General features: G+C 46.7%; 1 protein-coding gene across 2 annotated transcripts in view; it reads left to right on the top strand.

Annotated features, from left to right (window-relative positions):
• MAVS (mitochondrial antiviral signaling protein) overlaps positions 1-24,320 on the top strand; it is a 52,915-nt gene that overhangs the window by 11,372 nt on the left and 17,223 nt on the right. Inside the window, exon 1 of one of the 2 annotated variants that reach the window (XM_050943351.1) lies at positions 20,029-20,139. The exons of the other annotated variant lie outside the window; for it this stretch is intronic. The gene's annotated coding sequence lies outside the window, so the exon portion shown is untranslated. Of the gene's footprint in view, positions 1-20,028; positions 20,140-24,320 lie in introns of those variants that run through there. 2 annotated transcript variants of the gene reach the window in all.

The raw sequence follows: 24,320 nt of genomic DNA, 5'->3' as shown, positions 1-24,320 counted from the left end.
GAGTGAAAGTGACTTGCCCAAGGTCACGCAGCAGACCAGTGGCAGAGCCAGGAAGAATCCACATCTCCTGAGTCCCTACAAGATCTATAGACACCAAGCTCCATGGGATCTAAATCAATATCTTCAGAGGGATGAAGGGCTTAGGCTGGCTCATCCCAGGATCTAAATCTGGTACTGCGACAGTTCTTGGGCACCTAGGACTGACAGCCACCTTATTACCCTCTGCCTCCAGCATGAAGGAATCTGTCTTGTGGTAGCTGGGTGTCAGCTTCCTAACACACCAGCTTTTCAGCCACTTAAGCGCTCTCCTCTGGGTTAGGCCAGCCCTAACTTCACCTTGCAGATTAATAGTTGGTGCACCCCAGTCCCCTTGAATCATTCCCCTCTGACATCCAGCCCACAACACTGGCTACTCACAGAAATTCCAGATGCTCTGCACTCAGATGTGCAGAGTGCCTCAGTTTACTAGTTTTACCTTAAACCACCACTCCTGTAACCCACGTAGCACCTAAATAAACGTTCTTCTGTTTTATTGTAGGAAATAAAGATTCAACTAGAAGTGAGAGAAAGTGATGGAAACAACCAGTAAACAACACAAAATAGAGGAAGTGTAGAGCCATGTTCACATTTTATCAATAGTTACCTTTCCTAGATAATAAAGTAGATTTCCTCTCTGCCCCAAAGTTCAGGCTCTTGCATAACTGGCTGGTTTCACAAGAAGCAGGACCAAATGTTCATGAAAGCACCCCACTCCTTAAGTGACTGGATACAGAGGGCTTTTCCCACTTTGTGTTATACCGACAACAGCCTTTTGTTTCTATTCACAGACAGTATGAATCCCCGTCTCAGTGTAAAGCTTCCTTTTTTACCTTCAAGTGGTTTCAGTTCAATGGGAAACCATCAGATGTAACAACAACAAAAGTTGTAGTATTGCACAAGGCAAAACAATTAAGCCTTGCATTGCACCACCAGCCAAACAGGCTGGGGTGACAACTCACCCTTGCCCAAATGGGTCATCACCAAGACATGTTACCCTGGTGACTAATTTCTGTGCCAAGTCCATAAAGCATACATTCAATATGAATACATTATTCTTCCAATATTACCCATACGTAGCAGGTCAGTAAGATTGCCTGACCAGTAGGCTAGCTGGCTGTGGCTCCACAGTCCTTTCCAGCCTCATCATTCTAGAGTGGGTCCAGACAAGTCGTATGCGGCAGGCTTCAATCCTTCCTGAGCAGCTTTTCCACTCCCCATAGGGTTCTGTCACAGCAGAGGTATGGGGGAACAAAGTAAGAGGACCCAGTCTCAACCATTCTACTAGATCCCAAACCAGCACCCTAAAGAGGCATTATCCACTTGCTGGTCCCATCTCCCCTGGTCATATCCTACCAGGCTGTTTGGGGCATGGTCACACAGGAGTGGGATAACAGTCAGTGGGATAACATCCCGTTCACTTAATTAATTAGCCTCTTAGAGTTGGTAGGCCAACTCCCACCTTTTCATGTTCTCTGTATGTGTGTATATATCTCCTTATTATACGTTCCATTCTATTCATCCGATGAAGTGGGCTGTAGCCCACGAAAGCTTATGCTCAAATAAATTTGTTAGTGTCTAAGGTGCCACAAGTACTCCTGTTCTTTTTATCCCATTCTTTGCCATCTCTTGTGGGGTTCCACCTCCCAAAGTTGGGGGGCAAGGGAGAATCAGGGCCACAGCTTCCGAATAGTCACAGGAATGCTCAGCACCAACCTTACCTCCTGGTGCTCTGCCCCCTGCCCACCAGGGTCCTTTTAAACTTCTCTACCTAGAGCATGTCCTAAAGTGGCTCCCTAACAGTGCTGCTCTATACCTTGACCTGGTTTAGCAATGGGGTTTACAGACCCTACACAACACTTATTAACCATTACAAGTGATGAACTTTCTGTCAATACTTTACATGTTACCCTTTATGGATAAACACCCTGCAAGATATGTTTGGTGTGGTGAGTTTGCCAGGTCTGAGGCGAGATGTTTGCAAAGAACAGGGGAAGGGACTCTTTGCCAAGGAGTCTCTGTGTCACATGCACCAAGCAGTTTACCCTGATGCTCAGACTGCTCACCTGACTTATCCTAGCCTCTGAGGCAAAAGAGAGTTGTTTTCATTTCAGGTTTTCCTACAAGGGCAATTCCCCACCTGCCATAAAGTTGTGGTGCAAAGAAACCATTTGTTTAATGAGTGACCTACTTTGCAGGGTGCACTGAAGTTAACAGATGCTGCTAACTCAGGCAGCAGTTTGCTCAAGCAAACTACAAAATATGCAGCGCAATCTCAACAAAAGGCTTTTTAAACTCCAGGGAAAAGCAGGAGCAGGACATGGGTGACAGGATGGAGGCACCAGGAATACACGTGACTGGAGTCACACAGTTTGAAAATCCCCAATGGCCTAAAAAACAACAACATTGTTGCAGGGCGATTTCCTCCTTTGTAGTTAGGATCTCCATAAGGGCTCTCTAGCAGGCCTTGCCCCTATTTACTGAGCTCCCGAAAGCTTCCTACATCTTCTGGTGATGCTCACAACACAGATTCTTTGTTACAAGTTTTCAGGAGAAGGCAGAGTTGAGGCTCTTTCGGCTAACTCCTTGCTCTGCATATTGCCTTTTGCAGCAGGGTAGGGGGTATAGGAGAGGCTACTTTGCCAGCAATAATAGGGGAAGGGGCAGTAAAGGGTGTTCACTGTCACATTAACTGAATGGAGTTGCTCCAGATTTCCCAGGTGCAGCTCTGTCCTTGTTGTCACACTTTGAGCCTCTCCCAAGTCCACTAAAGTCAATGGGAGTCTTTCTATGGACTGCAAAGGGAGCCGGATCAGGTCCCAAGCTGACAGACTCTACTCATGGTTCTGTTCCCATAAATTCTCCCTTCTGGTAACTCCTACACAACAGACATTTGTGCACCTGCATCCCTCAGAGACAGGGAGTTTCTCTCTACACAATGATCAACACAATGGAAACAGGGGGCGGGGCAGGTAGAATCTACTTCCCGTTGTTTAAAATATCAGCATTACAATGCAGTCCTGTGCTGGCACTGTACTTGAGGCTGGGAGGGTGTACTGCTGGACTCCAGCTTTATTCTCTCTGGGTGATATTTCCAGGTGGGATCCCTCAGCAATTCCAAAGGTGATTTTTCAGACTGCCAGAGCTTCAGCCTCTGAAAAAACAGCTGTATTCACAGAATCATATCATAGAATATCAGGGTTGGAAGAGACCTCAGGAAGTTCATCTAGTCCAACCCCTGCTCAAAGCAGGACCGATCCCCAACTAAATCATCCCAGCCAGGGCTTTGTCAAGCCTGACCTTAAAAACCTCTAAGGAAGGAGATTCCACCACCTCTCTAGGTAACCCATTCCAGTGTTCCTTCTGCCCTTTGCCCCACCCACACAGCAAAGATCTTGAAATCACACCTCAGTCACAGTGTGATGGAGGAAGCATGAGTCAGGTGACAAGGACCCAGCTCAGCTGGGTTGGCGCTATGCGGAAAGAGAAGTAGAAACTTGCTTGGGATGCTGAGGGAAGCAAAAACAATGCTAAGATGCGCACAGAGTTTCTAACGCTAAGCCTGATCCTTCTCCCGCAGGACTAGAAGGAGAGTTTACTCTCAGCCTGCAGTAAGGTCCAGCACATGCTGGCACAGCCAGGAGAGAATGCTGACAGAGTGATATTTTCCTCTATCTCTCCCCTTACTGCAGTGGGGGAGAGACCTGCCACCCACCTATGCCAGAAATAGATTAACTGGACCATCTCTGAGGAGAAAGTAAACTGACTGGCACGATGGGTCTGGAGTCTAGGATCTGCCTATTCGCCACTCTCCTGTGCAAGAGTGGGAATACTGGACAGATAGGGCCTGCTCTTCCCAGGCTGTGATCCACCAGGCAGCTAGCTCACATGGGGGAGCAAAGGGGTCACCTTACATTCTCTGACTCTGCGTGTGGAGTGCAGGGCAAGCAACGCCCATCCTAGTCATGGAGCGTTTCACCACTGACTCAAATGGGAGCAGGTGGAATGACTGCCATCTTCCCTGACACACCAGAGATTGAGCCGGGGACCTCCAGCACTACAAGAACCAATCCCAGCCCTTCCTCAGGCAAAACTCCCATTAAAAAAATCCAGAACTTTGGCCTGGCTGAGTACAGACTTGAGCCAAGGAGCTGAGAGACAGCTCTGAGGTGTTGTACAGCGTCCATTTTCTGACCAGAACTGCACACAACTACAAGAGTGAAGCTCCTTTGTCAACTTTAAGTAGAACAAAGTCACAGTCCATGTTCTAGATCAGGGGCAGGCAACCTATGGCACGGGTACCGAAGGCGGCATGTATGCTGATTTTCAGTGGCACTCACACTGCCTGGGTCCTGGCCACTGGTCTGGGGGCCTCTGCATTTGATTTAATTTTAATTGAAGCTTCTTAAACATTTTAAAAACCTTATTTACTTTCCATACAACAGTAGTTTAGTTATATTTTATAGACTTATAGAAAGAGCCCTTCTAGGAACGTTAAAATGTGTTACTGGCACGCGAAACCTTAAATTAGAGTGAAGAAATGAAGACTCGGCACACCACTTCTGAAAGGTTGCTGACCCCTGTTCTACATGAAGGATTTCAGTCCCTGAGATCCCCATTCAGCTCCTTTCTCTATTAACAAGGAAGAAGATGATTCATACGTATCTGCTGCTTGTTCCCACTCTAGCAGAGCACAGGGGACATCTCCCAACCATGTGCTTTATGGCCCGTTCCTTGAGATACCTGGGCTCTGACAGAAGCATGAAGCTCTGTGAGGAGGAAGCTTCAGTGCCTTTGCCCTGATGCTTGGCCAAGCTTTTCTTTTGAAAGCCCTTTTCTAGCTCTTCCCCCCCACCCCGTATCCACCCAAAAAGAGCCCTGGGGAGATGTGGTGAAAGGCAGAAGATGACTCCCCAGCCCCTCCTGGAGCTGCACTAGTCCTGTTCTGCAAAGCTAAAGTCTGGGAGGATGCTGCAAGGCACATGCCAGCACATGCATCCCACAGATACTCAGAGACCTTCAAGCTCCCTCGGTACCATTGCCTCCCACAACGTCTGTAGGGCTAGGGCGATGAGAGACTTTTCTATTCAGGTTCTTATACGGATACCAGTGGGGACCTGTGAAGTATGTGACTCCCACAAAGGGGGCAAGCAGCTCGCCATGCCTGCTAAGTAACAGCATCCTGCCCTCACTGTATGGTCACCAACGATGCAATGCTTCTGCCTTGTATTTCATTGGCTGAGGGTGTTGACGCTGAGCAGCTTGCAACAGGAATCGTGTGGGTGGCACTGCATAATGAGCTCGAATGTGTAGTTGAATTAAGGCCTTGTCTAGGCACAGAAGCATCAGCTATCATTCTGCATGGGTTCAAGAGTATTTTATAAACTGTAAAAGCTCCACATTGGTGCGGCTCAGCACCATTCTGCTTTGGGGTAACGTTTTATCCGTTCTTTGTATTACGGTAGCTCCAACCAAAATTAGGCCCCATTTCTCTAGGCCAGAGAAGGGAGGTGCAGAGGACTGTTTTTGTTGGGGGGGGGGCACAGCTTGAACCTTGGCCAGCCCCCATGGGGGGATAGGAGGGAGCATCACCCAGCTCTGCTCCTGGCCCCCTTACCTGTCTGCATCCCCCCCACACACACCCAGAGACACAGCCCCATTCCCGGCCCCAGGGGGCACAGGAAGAGGTAATGGGGGGTGTGAGGTAAAATGTTCAGGGAACACTGCACGTGTTGAGAGAGTTCCTGCCACAAAGGGTTTACAAAGACCAAGGCAGAACAGTTATCCCCCTTACCCAAGATCACACTGGGAAACGGCGAGCTGGGAATTGAACCTAGCGCTGCTGAATGCCAGTCCAGGGTCTTAACCACAAGGGGATCTCAGAGAGCTCTGTATCCCCACCCAGCTACAGGAGGGGCTGCTCCTGTTGCCAAAAGGAGCATTCGGGCCTGCTTGGGAGTTATCAGATGCCCAGTGGTTGGTTTTGTTCCTGGGATCATATCCACACTTCCCAGAGCCCCCTTTCTGTGCCATCCTGTCCCACTGCCCCCAAAGAGCAATTCAGCTGGGGCAAGGCAGGTGATGGCAACTGAGTCTTCCACCAGGGAAGGGCAGCTCTAACCTCTGCTAGGGACTCCATCAAGCTGCATAGGGAGATGTGTTCAACAAGCCTCATTTCCGGGGCTGCATTGGCCACTAACCTACTACAGGGGAGACTGCTTTCACCTTATGCTGGTACAACTCCCCACACACACCAATTTCTCTGCCACTGGGGGCCCCAGGCCTGGGCTTGCGCTGCCAGAGGTGTAATTCATCCCCCTGGGTGTGGCTGTTTCTTTGGGGAGGTATAAAGTGTGCCAATCATGCAGTGCCTGGAAAAAAAAAACCCACACAGCTTCATAGCAACATGGCATAGCAGGAAAGTCCAAGCAAATCGTTAGCTGTTTACACTCCCTGCAGGCACCTTCACCGTGAGACAGGAAGAGCAGGATACCCTGCCTTGCATGCAGTGCCCTAATTTGTGCCACGGCTGAGCTCCGGCACCTCTAAGCTTGGCAGTTCATAGTCCCGGCACCTCTGGGTTTGCTGCATCAGTTATAAGTGTAAAAAAAATTACTTGAGCCCCAGCACCCTCTTTCCTTTCAATTAAGCACTGCTTGCATGGCACTCGGGACTCTCAGAGGCTGGGAGCAGAGGCACTGGCTGTAGCCAAGAGATGGCACTGGTTCCTTTCTTATTCACAGTGGGGAAGCCACCATCTCAGACCCACTCACCACCTGCCTGCTTCTCTGATGCTCCCCCTACAATGCCTCCTCTATCCATTTGGCCCTCAATCCACAAATCAAACTCTGCTCAGTATCCCATCCTACTTTGCAAAATATTTATAGCCCTTAGCCGACTATACCAAGAGTTCTATTGCCCTCTGCTGGTGGAAATACTTAATATCCGAAAGCACCCAGAGCCATCTCTCCCAGTTACAAATGCTGGCACAGAGTAAGTGCCTATCACTGTGGGAGGGAATGAGTTTTGCTAACAGCACTTAGTATCACATCTCTTGTCACATGTGATAGGCTGACCTTGCCCAGGCCTTCACTCCCCAAATGCTGATGCATTATATTAATTGCAAATTTTAAAAATCCCCAAAGGGAACTGGCAAGATGCAGCTGTCTCAGGAAAACTACTGAGGAGAGAGGCTTCACTGTGGCAAAGGGGACTGAATTCTCCCTTACAACAGCTTAGCTCTGTTGCAAGTTCCATAGCAAGCCAAATATTTAAGCTGCACTCATGCAATGTAGCCCCCTTTCTGCTCCCACCTTTTAGTGTCTTCTCTGTAGAAGAATTATTTTTATTAGTGTAATGCCTCAAGACCCCAACTGAAATCCTGTTGAGCTTGGTGTTGTAGAATTGTAACCTTTGAGTGGGCTAGAGTTCACTTCAATACCCTTCTCCAGTGCCTAAAAAACCAGCTCCCATATAAGAGTAGCTGGTGATCCAGAGTTCAGTCTCTAAGGATTTTCAGCAAGGACTGCATAGCGTCAGCCTCCCCACATTCAAGTCCCAAAAGGAATGAAAGAAATGAATTTAATTAAATCAAACTTTATAAAATCTTATGATAAAGAAACAATCTAATTTTTACAGTGTGACATGGCTATTTTATAATCCAGAAACATTACCTTCACAGTTATACATAAACATAAATAAAGAAAAAATAAAATCTCAACAGTTCAGTCCCCAGAGAAGTACAATGAGAAGAAACAGAAAGTTCCCAAAAGCGTAGGTTGAATTCACCTAAGTCTCAGAGTCTTTGATCACCAGATCTCTACAGTCTGCTGGGTCTAAAACAACATCTTCCCTCCACTTGCTTGTAGCAACCTTCAGCTAACTGATTAACCAGCCACACAGTTACATGTATAGATTTAAAGAAAACCCTGCTGCAAAACGTTTCAGAGTTAGGGACAACAGCCTGCTGCTGCCTGCTCATGGGCTCAGCTTCTCCCAACCCACACAGGGCACATGGTTTTCTGCAAAGCAGCTGCCCTGACTGTTCGCCCTCATGGAGTCTGACCCCAGCAACAGGGAACCTAGTGGATCATCCCCAAAACTACCACACCCAATTCCAGAAGCTTCTGGATGTGGAGTGTTAAATCTGCCTTGCAACAGTGACCCAGGCACAACTCACTCCTACCTCCCCTCAATGGGTCTCTTCAAGAGATATCTCCCTATTAGGCACATCGGTTACAGAATCACATAACAACAGAGGCCTAGCGAGTTAGCTGCAGAGCCTGGAAGAGAACCCAGGTCACCCAACTCCGCTAGATGGTAGTGTCTGCATAAAGATTCTCCTTTTTACTCTCCTCATACTGCTGAATGAAAGTATGTAAATATGGACATCCAACAGCTCTACTCAGGAGCCCACACCCCCAGCCAGAGTCCTCACCTTCCCGGTTTCCAACCCTCTGCCCCAATTGTGAGCCACCTCGCACATGCGAAACCCCTCAACCCCACCCCCGCCACACATCACCTCCATATTGGTGCACATACAATTAATTATGCACATGGATATAAAAAGTTAGGGGAACATTGCCCAAACGTACTGAAGAAATTAGCTGAAGAAATCTCAGAGCTGCTGGTAATAATATTTACAAACTCATGATGAACAGGAGAGTCCCGGAAGATTGGAGATGGGCTAAGGTAGTGCCCATCTTTAAAAAGGGCTGGGGACCGACTGGCTCAGGAGCAGTTCTGCAGAAAAGGACCTGGGGATTACAGTGGATGAGAAGCTGGATATGAGTCAACAGTGTGCCTTTGTAGCCAAGAAGGCTAATGGCATATTGGGCTGCATTAGTAGGAGCATTGCCAGCAGATCGAGGGAAGTGATTATTTCCTTCTATTCGGCACTGGTGAGGCCACATCTGGAGCATTGTGTCCAGTTTTGGGCCCCCTGCTACAGAAAGGATGTGGACAAATTGAAGAGAGTCCAGTGGAGGGCAACAAAAATGATTAGGGGGCTGGGGCACATGATTTATGAGGAGAGGCTGCGAGAACTGGGATTGTTTAGTCTGCAGAAGAGACTAAGAGGGGGGATCTGACAGCTGCTTTCAACTACCTGAAAGGGGGTTCCAAAGAGGATGGATCTAGACTGTTCTCAGTGGTACCTGCTGACAGAACAAGGAGTAATGGTCTCAAGTTGCAGTGGGGGAGGTTTAGGTTGGATATTAGGAAAAACTTTTTCACTAGGAAGGTGGTGAAGCACTGGAAGGGGTTCCCTAGGGAGGTGGTGGAATCTCCTTCCTTAGAAGTTTTTAAGGCCCGGCGTGACAAAGCCCTGGCTGGGATGATTTAGTTGGAAATTGGTCCTGCTTTGAGCAGGGGGTTGGACTAGATGACCTCCTGAGGTCCCTTCCAACCCTGATATTCTGTGATTCTATGAATTAGGTTAGTGAGGCATGACTTGCCCTTCGTGAATCCATGCTGACTGTTCCTGATCACTTTCCTCTCCTCTAAGTGCTTCAGGATTCCTTGAGGACCTGCTCCATGATTGTTCCAGGGACTGAGGTGAGGCTGACTGGCCTGTAGGTCCCTGGATCCTCCTCCTTCCTTTTTTTAAAGATGGGCACTACATTAGTCTTTTTCCAGTCATCCGAGACCTCCACAAGTTTTCAAAGATAATGGCCAATGACTCTGCAATCACATCCGCCAACTCCTTTAGCACCCTCGGATGCAGAGCATCCGGCCTCATGGACTTGTGCTCGTTCAGCTTTTCTAAATAGTCCCGAACCACTTCTTTCTCCCCAGAGGGCGGGTCACCTCCTCCCCATGCTATGCTGCCCAGTGCAGCAGTCTGGGAGATGACCTCGTTTGTGAAGACAGAGGCAAAAAAATCATTGAGTACATTAGTTCTTTCCACATCCTCTGTCACTAGGTTGCCTCCCTCATTCAGTAAGGGGCCCATATTTTCCTTGACTTTCTTCTTGTTGCTAACATACCTGAAGAAACCTTTCTTGTTACACTTAACATCTCTTACTAGCTGCAACTCCAAGTGTCATTTGTCCTTCCTGATTTCACTCCTGCATGCCTGAGCAATATTTTTATACTCCTCCCTGGTTTGTTGGGCTTGGTCCTACTTTGAGCGGGAGGGTGGACTAGATGACCTCCTGAGGTCTCTTCCAACCCTAATCTTTTAGATTGATTTCCTTCTTTGATAGGGTAACTGATTTGGTGGATGGGGGAAATGTGGTGGATATAATAAACCTGGATGTTAACAAGGCTTTTGGTACAGTCCCACATAACATTCTGATAAGCAAGCTGAAGAAATGCAGGATTGGTAGAAGTACCATTAAATAGATACATAGTTGTTTAAACAGCAAACAAAGAGTAACCGTTAATGGAATTATGTCAGATTGGAGGGAGGTCTCAAGTGGGGTTCCACAGGGATCTGTTCTGGGTCTGGTGTTATTTAACATCTTTATTAATTACCTAGATGTAGGAATAGAGAGCACACTGATCAAGTTTGCAGATGACAGAAAGCTAGGAGAGGAGGCGGGGTTACCAACGCTTTGGAGGATAGAGCTAAAATTCAGAGGGAGCTCAATAATTTGGAGAACTGGGCTAAACTCAAAAAATGAAATTCAACAAAGACAAATGTAAGGTGCGAAAAACCAAATGCACAAATACAGAATGGGAGATAACTGGGCTTGGCAGCATCGCTGCTAAGAAAGATCTGGGAGTTGTGGTGGATCACAACCTCAACTTGAGTCCGCAATACAATGTTGTTGCAAATTAAAAAAAAAAAAAAACCAAATGCAATTTTAGGTAGCATAGCATTAACAGAGGCGTAACATGCAAGTCCCAGGAAATGACAGTATCGCTTTACTCAGTGCCAGTTAGGCCTCAGCTGGAGTACTGTGGTCACTGCTGTATAAAAAGGATTTAGTTTAACTGGAAAGGATCCAGAGGTGAGTGACAAAGATGATCAAAGGGATGGAAGGCAAACCATATGAGCAAAGGCTGAAGGAACTGGGTATGTTTAATTTGGAAAAGAGATTAAGGGGGGACATGATGATAGTCTTCAAATACTTGAAAGGCTGCCATAAAGAAGATGGAGAAAAGTTGTTCTCTCTTGCCACAGAAGGCAGGACAAGGGATTCAAGATACAGCATAGCAGGATTTAGATTAAATCTCCAGAAAAACTTCCCAACTGTAAGAACAGTAGGAGAGTGGAACAGATTGCCTAGGCAGATCATGGAAGCTTCTTCATTAGAGGTTTTCAAAAGGAGGCTGGTGTCATAAACAGATAGCTAAAGGGTTAATGTTCTTTTACCTGTAAAGGATTAACACAGGGAACCAAACACCTGACCAGAGGACCAATCAGGAAACAAAACTTTTTCAAATCTGGGTGGAGGGAAGTTTTGGGTGTGAGTTCTTTGTTTTGGGTCTGTGCCCTCTCCGCTCTGAGAGTGATCTATCTATCTTCAAGCTTATAATTTTCTGTTTTCAAGTGTAAGTACAAGGATAGTAAGACAATAGGTTTATATTGTTTTTTTTGTATTTACATGTGTGTAGTTGCTGGAATGTGTTAAATTGTATTCTTTTTGGATAAGGCTGTTTATTCATTTTTTTTCCTTTAAGCAATTGACCCTGTATATTGTCACCTTAATACAGAGACCATTTTATGTCCTTTTTCTTTCTTTTTATATAAAGCTTTATTTTTAAGACCTGTTTGAGTGTTTTTCACTGGTTAAGGCTAAGAAACGAAGTGAGGGGGAAAGTCTCTTTGTGTTAGATTTACTAAGCCTGACTTTGCATAGCCTCTAGGTGAGGGGGGGAGAGAGGTTAGATCTCTCGGTACTTGTGTTTCAAGGACTTGAAGCAGGGAGAGTGGAATCCCTTTGTTTAGATTCATGGAGCTTGAATCTGTATATCTCTCCAGGAACCCAGGGAGGGAACACCTGGAGGGGAAGAGGGAGAAGGGAAGTGGGTTATTTCCCTTTGTGGTGAGATTCAAGGAATCTGGGTCTTGGGGTCCCCTGGGAAGGTTTTGGGGAGACCACAGTGAGCTAGGCACTGTATAATTCCTGGCTGGTGGCAGCGATACCAGGTCCAAGCTGGTAACTAAGCTTGGAGGTTTTCATGCTAACACCCATATTCTGGACGCTAAGGTCCAGATCTGGGAAGAAATGTTATGACAGCTGGATAGCCCTCTGTCTTGCATGGTTTACAGCAGACACAACAAATCCTGCATTTAGGCAGGGGGTTAGAGCAGATTACCTTTGTGGTCCCTTCTACCCTTATGATTCTAAGCATTCTTCAGCCCACCCTCTGGGCTCAGTTTTCACCCTTCCTGGGCTCCTTGTTTTTCCCAAGCAATCACTCCCAGGCCTTCCTACCTGGAGTCTCTATACATGCATGTCTGCCTCCCAGTGCTGGACTTCCCTCTTCTTTTTAAGTCCCATACCCAGCACAGGTGCGGCTGAACTGGGATGACTGGCCCAGGACCTCTTGGCCCTTAAAGGGGCAGGCTGCTCTGCTATACTTCCCCTGTGGGCAGATTATTCCATAGCTGTCCCCTTCCAGACCGATAAACCTGCTTTTTCTCCTGTGCAAATGAAGTTCCTGTAGATTGGTTTTCCCAGGCATGGCCAAAAGCTCCTGTAGCCCAGCCTCGAGTGGATGCTGGCTGACTGTCAACACCGAAAGCACCAAACTCCACTTTGTTTTAGCCTGGGCTTTTATTCTGCTCAATCATTCATTTAATACGACCCAGCATTCTGCAGCTATGTCCCCATTCTGTGCTTACGGAGCAGTTTGGATTGGACCTTTCTGTTCTCTAAGGGATCCATCAGGAATGCACCATTTACTTCCTTGAAGAAAGTGACTAATGTTGGAGATTAGCATATCAGGGATGTGCTATTTTCTGTACAGGTGGTATGAAGGTAGAAACCACCATAGTTTCATGTTTACAATCCTATTCTTACAAAAATACCAGCATTAAAGGCCTGTTCATGTGCAGATCTCAAAGTGTCCTGCACACTTAACTAGCTAAACCACACAAGCCCTTGGGAGGAAGATAAGGAATATATTGAGATCACTTCACTTGCATCTGAAATGCAGCCACTTCTGGGGTGGAACACAGCAGCTACCAAACACTGCGTGGAACCACTACACAGCAGTTTAGGGCAGGAAATGAAGAAGAAAAATGTATCTGTTGCCAGCACAGATAGTGCCTGAGGCCAAGCAACAGCGGTTCGTTGCCCAGTGTACTTCACGCTAATAAACACACCAGGGTGGAGAAGCCAACAAAGGTTATTTGAGATCTCAAAGCGGTGCAAAGAGACGAACGCCTCAAATCATGCACCCCTACACAAGCGGCTTTTCCCTTTTTATACGGTTTTTTTTTTCCCTCTTTCTTCTCCCCACCCTCCTCCTCCTTCCTCCCCCTGTAGCAGTTACGTAAGCGCAGGTGCATTAAGTAATCTTGGCCGTGGCAGCTCGTTAGTAAGTTTTCCTTCTGCAAGTTATCTTGTCCTTCTGCTAAAAGTGCACAGGCCTTATCACTACTGCTTTAGACCGGTTTGAGCTGTGCTGCAACTGATAACTTACTGTTACACATTTAATTTCACCGCTGCTAGCTTTCTAGATCAAGTAGAGTTCAACATGGAGGAGCTTTGGTTCACTGAGGCCTAGATTTATGCCTAGTGACACCAACAACTCCCTCCTTTGAGAATACTCAACAAACTTTTGGCTGAGTTTTCTCATACTTTGAGGACAAAAAGCGATTAAGCTTTAGGGAGCTGGAGTACTTTACAGCAAGCAAGCAAGAGGAGAGTAACGATACACAACACCACACCAGTGTGCAGGAGGCGAACAATGCCTTCCTCTAGTTCCCCAGGTTGGGTAACCAGTCCCAGAGGAAATCAGAAGTAGTGGGTTCCCTTTCCTGGGCCTTCCAGTGTTCAAAAGCCTGTTCGGCTGACAGGATGTGCTTGTTAATATCTTGTGTGTTTTCTGGGACATAAGTACAGCATTCATCCCCTATAAGGGCGCACACCCCGCCCTGTGAAGCCACACTTCCACCCAGGAAGTGTCCACACATGTCTCCATGATCACAGATCAGATGGTATTCCTGATGCATCTGTAAGGGCAGAGGGCCAAGTCTGGTACTCAAGATCACTCCGAATGGCCATCAGCTGGTCATTCAGGAAATCCCAAATCCCTAAACATACTAGATCCCACTGCAATGCCTTCCCAGCCTCAGTTATATTCAATACCATCTTTCCTTGGTGTAGTACTATATTACATCTGTTATTAAACTATTTTCAGGTACTTTCAAAAGGCATTAACATTAAAAGCATAGGAGGGGGTTATATTACTAGTCACTGGAATGGTTTTCAATACGGGTAAAATTTCTAGTGGCAGAATAAACTCTTTGGGTACTTGTTATTTAAAATCCAATTACAGAGAGCAATATATGCTGAGGGATTTATCCAGAACACAGGGCGCAGCCTGTAGAATAAACCCCAAAATCCAATCAATATCACATTCCCAAGCATGGGTCCCACAAATGTCCTCCCGCCAGTGTATAATTCTTTGTTTCTTCACCAGGGTCAGTTCTTAATGTCCTTTCTAGTCAGGAATTCCTGGACTTAATGGCAATTTCAGTGGAGTGAGTGTTCCTTCTTCTTCCCCGAAAAAGTTATGGTTCAGCATCCTGCAGGGGAGACGTTACCAGCACATCACCCTGTAATGATTTTGATTCTTCTAGAAAAATTCAAAGGCACAGTAGATCTGTCAGTGAACAAGGGAGAGGTTACTAGCACTTCACCTTGTACTTTTTCCCTGCTGTCCAGAAGGCACCGTGGAGCTAGAAGGAGAAATAGGCTAATCATCAGTAGGAGAATTCTCCCGATGTGGAGGGGTCTTTTTGCAGTGAGAATCATGGGTACAGGCAGTTAGTCTTTGGCACTTCACAGCGCTGTTGGTAGTCAGCAGGACTTAATAAGGGCCTTTCCAGCGTGGAGCCACAGCAGCCTTTCGTTGGTGGACCTTTACATTGATCCCGTCTCCTGGTTCCAAGGAGTGGCAGGGCTGCTAGGGTCTTTGGGTAGCGCTTCTTTACCAGTGAGAAAAGAACCTAACACACTTCATTAGTGCCTAGCAGTGTTTTGCAAACCTTATAGCTGCATGGGCAAATTCGAGCCCTCCTTTTCCTTGTTGTTAGCCAAGTCTTAACTGTGAGCAGTGTCCTTGAGTGGAGTCAGTGTCTTATCTATAGCCTGAGCTTGCTAGCTAATTAATTTTTTTTTCCAGTTAACTCATTCTGTTCTTTGTCTTTTTTCCTTTCTTGGCTTCTTTTAACCTGCAAAGGAAACTTCCACTTTTCACTTATACACCTTCTTCACAACAATGAACTCATACACATTGTCATTATACAGTACATTAGTCTTATTATTCAATATATGCCACACATACCCTTTTACTAAAATAACCTTATTACAGAACTTTGGAGCAACAAGCTAGAACAAACACACCCACTTTGAGGAGTTCATTCAATTCAACCTCTAGTCCAATAGCTTTCCACCATCCCCAGCCCTCTGGCTAGAAATCTGAGGTAGCCAGAAAGATCCCATGTACAATATGGGGAGTGGGTTAACTTTTCATGTCTTTGCTTCCAAAGACTGTTGGTATGCAAATTTTAACAACAATTTTTGCAATTAACAATTTGGCCAATGAAGTTTCTTTTTCTTACTTAAGGAAATGCATTAGACTTTAGTATATCACATTCTCCTGATTTATCCAAACACTTTGTATTCCAAGTTGAACAAAACAAGTATCTGCATTTTAATTTAACCTTTTTGTTTGATTTTAAACTAGACTATTCTATGAAAATATTAAACACAACAATTCTGGCCACAAGACAAACACCACAAGACAGCACATAGAACACAAAACATAATTATTCCTATTGTGCCAGTAAATGCATGATATGTTGAATGCTGTTCAGCTGGCATGAGTTTTCTCTGATTATCTGAAAGACAAAAAAACAGAGGCCTACCCCTTCTGGGCAGACAATCATCCCTTAAAATATACAAATACCCTTGTTGACTTCAGACAAAACAGAGGAATTATCCCATATTTTCTTGTATTTGTTTCAGAGGCAGCCCAGGTTTTCAATTACAAAACACTGTATAAATTCTTCAGCTAATTCAACTAAATTGTATAGCCAAATCAAATGATTGCAATCCAATAATTTCTTTGCCTGAGTTTATTTACAAACATTGCACAGACACCAAGAACTTTCTTCTTTAGCATGTTTACAAAGTTCAACTGCTGTTCCCTCCAGCAACTACAGAGTTAACTTCTCACTCTCCCTTAAATCAGTTGCTTGTCTCCCAACAGCCACTTTCATCAACTTAACTCACCACTCCAAGTCAGTCCTGGGTATTTGAAATCCCCATGCTTACACTTACTGACTCCTTCCTTCCACTACACCCTTAAAGTTTTCCAATCTGTTTTCCAATCTCTCTGTCTGTTGCCTGCCCGCCTGGGCCCGATCCGGCTTTTCTTGCTGAACCGTCCCTTCTATGGGCACCAACGTGTTCCACTACCAGTTTAGCTAGGAGGGTGGGCTTCTCAACTAGCCCCCACCCCTCCTGGTCTCTTCCCTTAAACATTCTTACTCACAAGACTACCCGAGTCCTCCCTCGTGAGGCTTGTCACCTGGACAAAAACACATGGCCCATTGGGCAAAGGCCATTTACTTAACATATAATCCAAACCCCTTTAGAGGGTTTACCCAGAGACCCATCCATCTCTCTGCTGACACTTAAACAGAAAAGAGAATTACACAGAGCAGAGGAACTTACAGTTTAAGCCAGACTTTCCCACTTCTATACACTGACCGCTACAGGGGACGGGAGAGAAGGATCTCAATTTGACCTCAGAGCTTCCTCGCACGCATGGCTTCCACTCCGAGGAATTACGAATGAGAGGTTCAGTTCCACCCACACTCCTAACATCCAAATGAACAGAGCAGAAAAACGACAGTAACTGGTTAAACAGAACCGAACCAGAACCAGATAGCGTTTCCTTATCCTATTAGGGCTCATTTTCACTCATGCAGTTCTCAACATATAACACCAACAGTACCAAGCAAAGCAAACGTAAAATAACAAGGGTAAAACAAATAGATGGTGTAAATTCTGCAGGGCTCCCCCCTTCTTAATTGCTCACCAAACTGTGACAAATTTCTGTTACCAGTCTATCCCTCGTGTCAGGTCATCAGGCTGACACTACAGGATCGTTGGGGGAAGATAAAGAAAACACACCATAAAGCTGGATTTTTAAAGCTCCATTAATAAAATAATAAAACAACAACGGAGAGTGTTGGGAACGCCTCCCACATCACTCAGGAAAACATTAATGCCCCAAGCCCTAAGCCCCTTTCGTACTCACACACGTATGTCCAGACTGGCCACTTCTATGTATAATGTTCAGAGAAGGGGGTGAGGTGGACGGGAAATTATCCTGTATACAGCTTGTCCAGAATTTCCAACATGCTTCCGCTCTTGGGAGGGCTGTTCTCTTACATCCTGGAATCTCCTGCGGCGTCTCTTTCAGAGATTCCAATCCAGGTCGGCTGCCTGTGGCTTCTTTGGTGTCACCAAGCCACACCGGCTCCGGGGTCACAAAGGCACACTGTTGGATCTTACTGGATAGTTAAGCTTTGCAAATATAATCTCAGTTCTGTAACTTATATTGCCTTTGGTTCGCCCCTGTCAATTTTCCTTTTTCCACAGCCAGCTGGGGCCAAAAGCAGTTTTTCTTTGTACTTAGCATAGTCTGCGTTGATTCTTGACCTTGAACACAGAGCAACTTTCTTTTTATCCCTGGGCCAAGCTGAATTTCAAAGTAACCTGTTCCTTTCCTCAACAGACAAATTTGCTCACGCTGTCAGGGCTTTTTGGTGATTAAACGCTCCTCTTAGATGTATGATCTTATCTAGATTGAAGTACCTTCTAGTGGGCATTGTTTAGATGGATTTTCACACATGTAAATATTCCAATTCTCTAAATACCTGCAGGTTGATGAACCATAATGTACGTACATGTAATATGCGGGGGTACCCTTAGGGGCTGAGGTGGACCCAGGGACACCAAGAACTGTTGCCTGCACAGATAGTGCCTGAGGCCAAGCAACAGCGGTTCGTCGCCTGGTGTACTTCACCGGGCAACAAACACACCAGGGTGGAGAAGCAAACAAAGTTTATTTGAGATCTCAAAGCGGTGCAAGGAGACGAATGCCTCAAATCATGCACCCCTACACAAGTGGCTTTTCCCTTTCTTCCCCCCCTCCTCCTCCCCCTGTAGCAGTTACGTAAGCGCAGGTGCATTAAGTAATCTTTGCCGTGGCAGCTCGTTAGTGAGTTTTCCTTCTGCAAGTTATCTTGTCCTTCTGCTAAAAGTGCACAGGCCTTATCACTACTGCTTTATACTGGTTTGAGCTGTGCTGCAACTGATAACTTACTGTTACACATTTAATTTCACAGCTGCTAGCTTTCTAGATCAAGTAGAGTTCAACATGGAGGAGCTTTGGTTCACTGAGGCCTAGATGTATGCCTAGTGACACCAACATATCCAACTGAAACAATGGGGCTTAAAGGGACAGAATATAATTTACTGCCATGAAATAGTAGCAGGACACCCAAGCTAGCCCCCCCAACTCTTGCAGACACTAACACGTGATAGTCAATGCTCACAGATGGTCAGCAGTGACATTGTTTGTCCCCTTGGGGCCCCCTGCAAAGCTTAACTCCAGGGCCAGTGCTAGTACTGTAGGTGAAGTCAGGGTTGCAGACAAAGTGGTTTGAGTGCATACAACCTCTCAAATATGTTAAAATATATTTTAAATGCATGCACAAGCAAAAGCACACACACAAAACCAACCAACCTTCCCCAATGTTAGAAACCAAGGAAAAGCAAAAATAAGATGGTACTTTTTAAGCAAGGCACCTAAACATCCTTAACTCTGCTCACCATAAAGACAGCCTTCTTTGCTAAAGGTAGAGTCCGAGGAATGGGGGAAGGGGCAAAGAATGCCTGTTCTCTTGCATCCCACATTGCCGTGTTAAAGTCAAATTACTGAAGTTATTAATTAAATGCTTGTCCTGAGCACTAAGCCTGAGGGAGGGAAATTCAGTAAAGCCGGTTTCACCTGTCATTTATTTCTCTTTTTCACTACATGGTAGCAAAAAAGATTAGGCAGCTGGAACCATTGGTCACCTCTCTTTTTAAGCTGTCAGAAGTAACCAATCTTTGTCCACTTTCCTTCAGCTCTTGTAGCAAGTCTTCCCTTAGTCCCAGATTTAACCCACCCATTTGAAAACAGACCTGACCTTTTCTGTGAGGACTTTGGGGGCTGGGGAGGCAAAATCAAATAAAATTAAAAAAAAATCAGGCTTACAGTGAAAACTCATTTGCACTGGGAACGGGAAGCAGCAACCATCACTCCACAATTAGCCAGAGTATCTGCTGGGCAGTCCCTACGGTGCGGACACCAACTCCAGGAGCAGCCTTGCTGAAGCAACCAATTCGGGGGGAGGGGGGACCGGAAACTTCCCTCGGCTGGGAATTTCCATTTCGTCCGAGAGCCGGATAAAAGCGGCAGGGGTTTTCCCAGCTCGGCTGCTTAGCAAGCCAGGGCGGCTGGGGACAGAAAAAAGCCGAAGCAGGACCGGACCACGACAGTCCATCCCTACACACTTAACACATCCTTCCTACTGGGGGTCCTGTGCCCAAGCACCGGCTTCGCAGCCGCACCCCCAGCCCCGCTCCTGTGTATTCACTGCACCAAGCCGCCCTGCTTTAGCTCCCCAGGCGCCCTTCTCCGACGGAAGCGCTGCAAGCCACCAGCTGCCTGCAAACACAAGCGCTTGATGGACGTCTGGAGAGAGGCAGCGCGGCCAATGGGCGCTGAAGCTCGGGGCCCGTAGAGGGCGGGCTTAGAACGTTCCCCGGGAGGGAGTGCGCGAGAGAGGCCGCGTGCGGGCGCCTGTCTGTCTGTCTGGCGCTCCTGGTGGGCTCTTCCACTGCTGCTCCACGCACGCAGGTAAGGAGCGGCGGCCCCCGAGCCCTCTCCCTGCCCGTGAAGCCGGGTGTCATTGGACGAGGCCGGATTTTGCAGCGGGGGCTGGCTTCTCGGCTTCTGTAGTTCCTCTGACGCTCCCTTCGGTTTGCAAATGACTTCTCTCTGCTCGGAGCCGCCGCAGCTAAAGGAGGGAGCACGGAAAGGAGTTGGTGGGCCCTCTTTGTTTTGCAAAATGCTTGTTCGCTCTGCTGAGCCGAGGGGAGTCTGAAAAAAGCTGGGGCAAGTTCAGTGCGACTCAGTGGAATCAAGCAGATAAATTAACAAGAACATAAAATAATCTGACTGGGTTTTGTTCGTATTATGCAGAATACTGTCTGTTCCAGGATTGTTAAACTCGCTAGCTTGTAGATCAAATAGGCTTTGAGCAGTGATTAGTCATTTGCTGGGTTGATGTGAGAGTTCGCACTTGAACGAGGAAGTGCTTGTAATAAATGTAGTTGCCTTATACAAATACTTATTGCAAAGCCTTGGCTTGCAGGCGAGATAACTGCTCTGCACTGGATGTCATAGATGCAAGTGTCAAATTATCAACAAACCCCTGTGTTTGTCTTGGGAAGACCTGGTTGCGCTTACATCACACTCGCACAAACACACTTGCACAGCCGTCTTTAGTCCCATTAATTACTCTGAATAAAGTTATGCTCCTGCAGGATTGGGGCCTACATATGTCAAAATTGTTGCAGTCAGGTTTGAAGCAGCAGAGTGAGAATTTGCGGAGATTCCCCCACTCCCATGCAAAAATCTGTGGAAACGTATCCCCTTCTTTAGGCAGAAAGCCCACCCCTTTTTGTGCAAGAGTTTTTTGTGGCATTACAGCTTCAAGCTGTGCTCTCAGATGACATTAGGCTGGGCCATCCTGGACTGGAGCACACTAGGGAAACCTCAAGATGGTGTTGGGGAAGTAAGTAAGGTGCATTGTGCACTGGCTTCAATTCATTCTTGGATCAACTCAGGAAGTGAGGAGAGGACTGGTCTCCTTGATTCCGGGACTGTTGGGGACCAGTTCACCTCTGATGTAGGCTAGGGCAGTTCTCAGGGAACTGCCAGGGGCTCTACGGCTTTTGTGGCATGCAGGGAATAACTGGTGCCTTGTTCCCCACATGTGACCGCAGTACATCCCGGAATATCCCCTGAGCCAATCCTGTACCTTATAGAGAAGCTCCCTGGACAGGAGTTATTTATGGGAGGGGTTGCCTTGTTCACAACCCCTTTGCATTGGCAAAGGAGGTGCAAAAGGGCCAAATGAATTGTGCTCTCTGTCAGTAGTGAACCAGTCCCCTAGCATTATGTGCTTAGAGAGCCATGTTTTTAAAGAGATCCATGGCTGTGATCCTGATCACTTATGGACAAAAGAGATCCCATAAGAGATGGGTGACAGCCCCGCAAAGCCACAGACAAATTCCAGTCAGAGCACTTGCATTCTGCCTTCCTGGGTTTCCCTAGTAGTTTCAAAAGAGGAAGTGAAATAACAGCTGATTGGTTGTGTGTTGCCATGGCCTCCTCCTGTATTTCCCTAGAATGCTTCAGTGCAAGCACTGACCCATGACAATGCTCTAACTGTACAGTCAGGAATGTCTTAAAGACTCTAAGGAGTTGCCAGACTGCACAGCACTTACACTAGACTTCTGTCTTTTAACTTTATAATTCATGTTCATCTGTAGATTACCATGGGATACAGTGTGTATGAGAGTCAGGACAAGGTGATCTTTGAATAAAGCATTGAATTGGGGGTTAAGAGCACTAGATTCAATTTCCAGCTCACCCACAACCCCTCTTGGGCATGTTGCTTAGGGAGGGATTTTCCTAAGTGATTTGGGAGTCTGAATACCATTGACTTTCTAAATCACTAAAGTGCTCTTGAAAATCCTACCCATTTTCTCTCTGTGCCTCATTTCCCCATCTGTAAGAATGGGAGCAATGCTTTGTTTTTGTGTCTTGTCTATTTTGCTTTTAAGCTTTGGGGCAAGTAGTCTTAATATGTGTATGTCTGTATTGGAGCTGCAAGTGTGATTTTCAGCTCAGCGGATATGCTAATACACTAAAATAGTAGTGTAGCCATAGCTACATAGGCTAACTGCCACCAATACATACCCTTGAGCAAGGGGTTCCTGTGCGAGGGACCCCGACAAATAAATCAATGCACCTTTTTTTTTAAAAAAAAAAGGAGGATGTGATATCAGAACATTATTGTTCTCATAACTTGTTTTGCACACACTGTTACTTAAACTATGGTTCCGATCCTCCCTAACTCAAAATCACCCACTTGGGATTGATCTCAGGGAGTGTCTGGCACTCCCTACCCTTTTCAGAAAATAATATTTGTAAAGTTATTCTGGGTAAAAGTTTAAGATGGCTTGAGCTTAATTGATGAGCCAGAGCAGAACAAGGTGGGTGAGGAAGTATCTTTTATTAGACCAGCTTCTGCTGGGGTGAGGGGGAAGCTATTGAGCTTACACAGCACTCTTCCTAAGGTCAGAGAAAGTCCCTTGTGCATAGGCATCAGGACAGGGGGCTTTGTTGTGAGCCCAGGCTGTTAGCAGCCAGCCTTGAGGTGACCTGCTCTGATTGGCACCCAGGTGCTGTGGGTTTGAGTCCTGCCCTCGGCATCCTTCTGGCTGAGAGTGTGTGCTCTCTGCCTGTCTTTTGCCAGGGCTCCCTCTGGAAGTCTTGCCCTGAAAGCTAAGTTTCCAGTTTAAGATCCAGTATCTCAAAGTGCTGTAACAGCCCCCTGCAGACTTTTATTTTACTCTTAGAAGGACTGTCAAGGAAAATGGAGGAGACATGAAGGACAATGTAGGAGGTCCAGCCAGTGGTCAGTGTGCTCTGGGGTGGCTGGCATGGCTTAATAGTCCCTCTGTCTTGGTCAGCCCCTGCCAGCAATAGCTTGGGCCACTCAGTGACCTGTCCATCCTTGTAACTCAGTCCTCCAGCCAGGTCACTTGGAGCATCACCCCTTTCAGCGTAACAAAAAGGTCCAAACAAAACCTAAATCTAATGAACTTTATACCAGGCTTTCCGCCCCAGTCTGGGCTCAGTAGTCCTTGCTCCTTTACTCCCAAGGCTTACATCTCCCTTCCTGTCCCCTGGGTTCCAGCTGAGGACCCAGCACTAAGTAGCTACAGACTGCTTAGATCTATTGCTGCTGCTTGTCTGCATGCACCTTTCACACAGCTGCATTGTCTTATGCTCTTTACTCCCCAAAGCTCTGTCACCTCAGGCAGCTTCCCTAGTGTTCATAGCCACGCTAGCTGTTAATTGACCACTTAGTCACAGCTGAAGAAGTGATTCATCCATCTAGTCACTCCTTCCTGGCTGCTACACTGATACAGCTGCAGCATGTCTGGTGAAGACACTCTGCCAACAGGAGCGAGGTCGCCTGTTGGCATAATAACATCACCTCCACGAGCAGCAGAAGCTCTGTCTCTGCCAATATAGTGCTGGGCACACTAGTGCTTATGTCAGTGTAACAGATCTCTGAGTGAGGTGAAATATTCACATCCTTGAGTTTTGCCAACATAAGCAGTAGTGAAGACATATCCTAAGCAGCAGCATTAGGGCAGTGTAATCATGCTGCATGCTCCTTGCCTGTTTCCTGAATGGTAGGGCCTTGGCTACACTGGCGCTTTACGGCGCTGCAACTTTCTTGCTCAGGAGTGTGAAAAAACACCTCCCTGAGCGCAGCAAGTTACAGCGCTGTAAAGCTCCAGTGTAGAGAGTGCCCCAGCGCTGGGAGCGCGGCTCCCAGCGCTGCAAGCTAATCCCCACAGTGAGGTGGAGTACCTGCAGCGCTGGGAGAACTCTCTCCCAGCGCTGGTGCCACGACCACACTCACACTTCAAAGCGCTGCCACAGGAATGCTCTCGCGGCAGCGCTGTACAGCTGCAAGTGTAGCCATACCCTCCTGAGGCTATGGCTACACAAAAGAATATACAGATGTAAACTCTAGTGTAGCTGCTCTAATTACTCCAACCCCCCTTAGAGGGCTTTCCCTCTACCCTCCCACTTCCTTTGTTCTTGTCCTGGAGACAGCAAGCTGCAAAAAACCAGAAGTCCAAACAATGGAATGTTTATTGGGGTTCGTTTCCAGCAATCATGATTCCAATTTTCCCACCCACTTCCTGTTTGACCCCAGTTTATATAGT

This window comes from Gopherus flavomarginatus, chromosome 3 (assembly GCF_025201925.1).
Source record: "Gopherus flavomarginatus isolate rGopFla2 chromosome 3, rGopFla2.mat.asm, whole genome shotgun sequence".
Taxonomy (NCBI): Eukaryota; Metazoa; Chordata; order Testudines; family Testudinidae; genus Gopherus; species Gopherus flavomarginatus.
The sequence above is the reverse complement of the archived record's forward strand: the minus strand, read 5'-3'. Positions and strand labels throughout refer to the sequence as shown.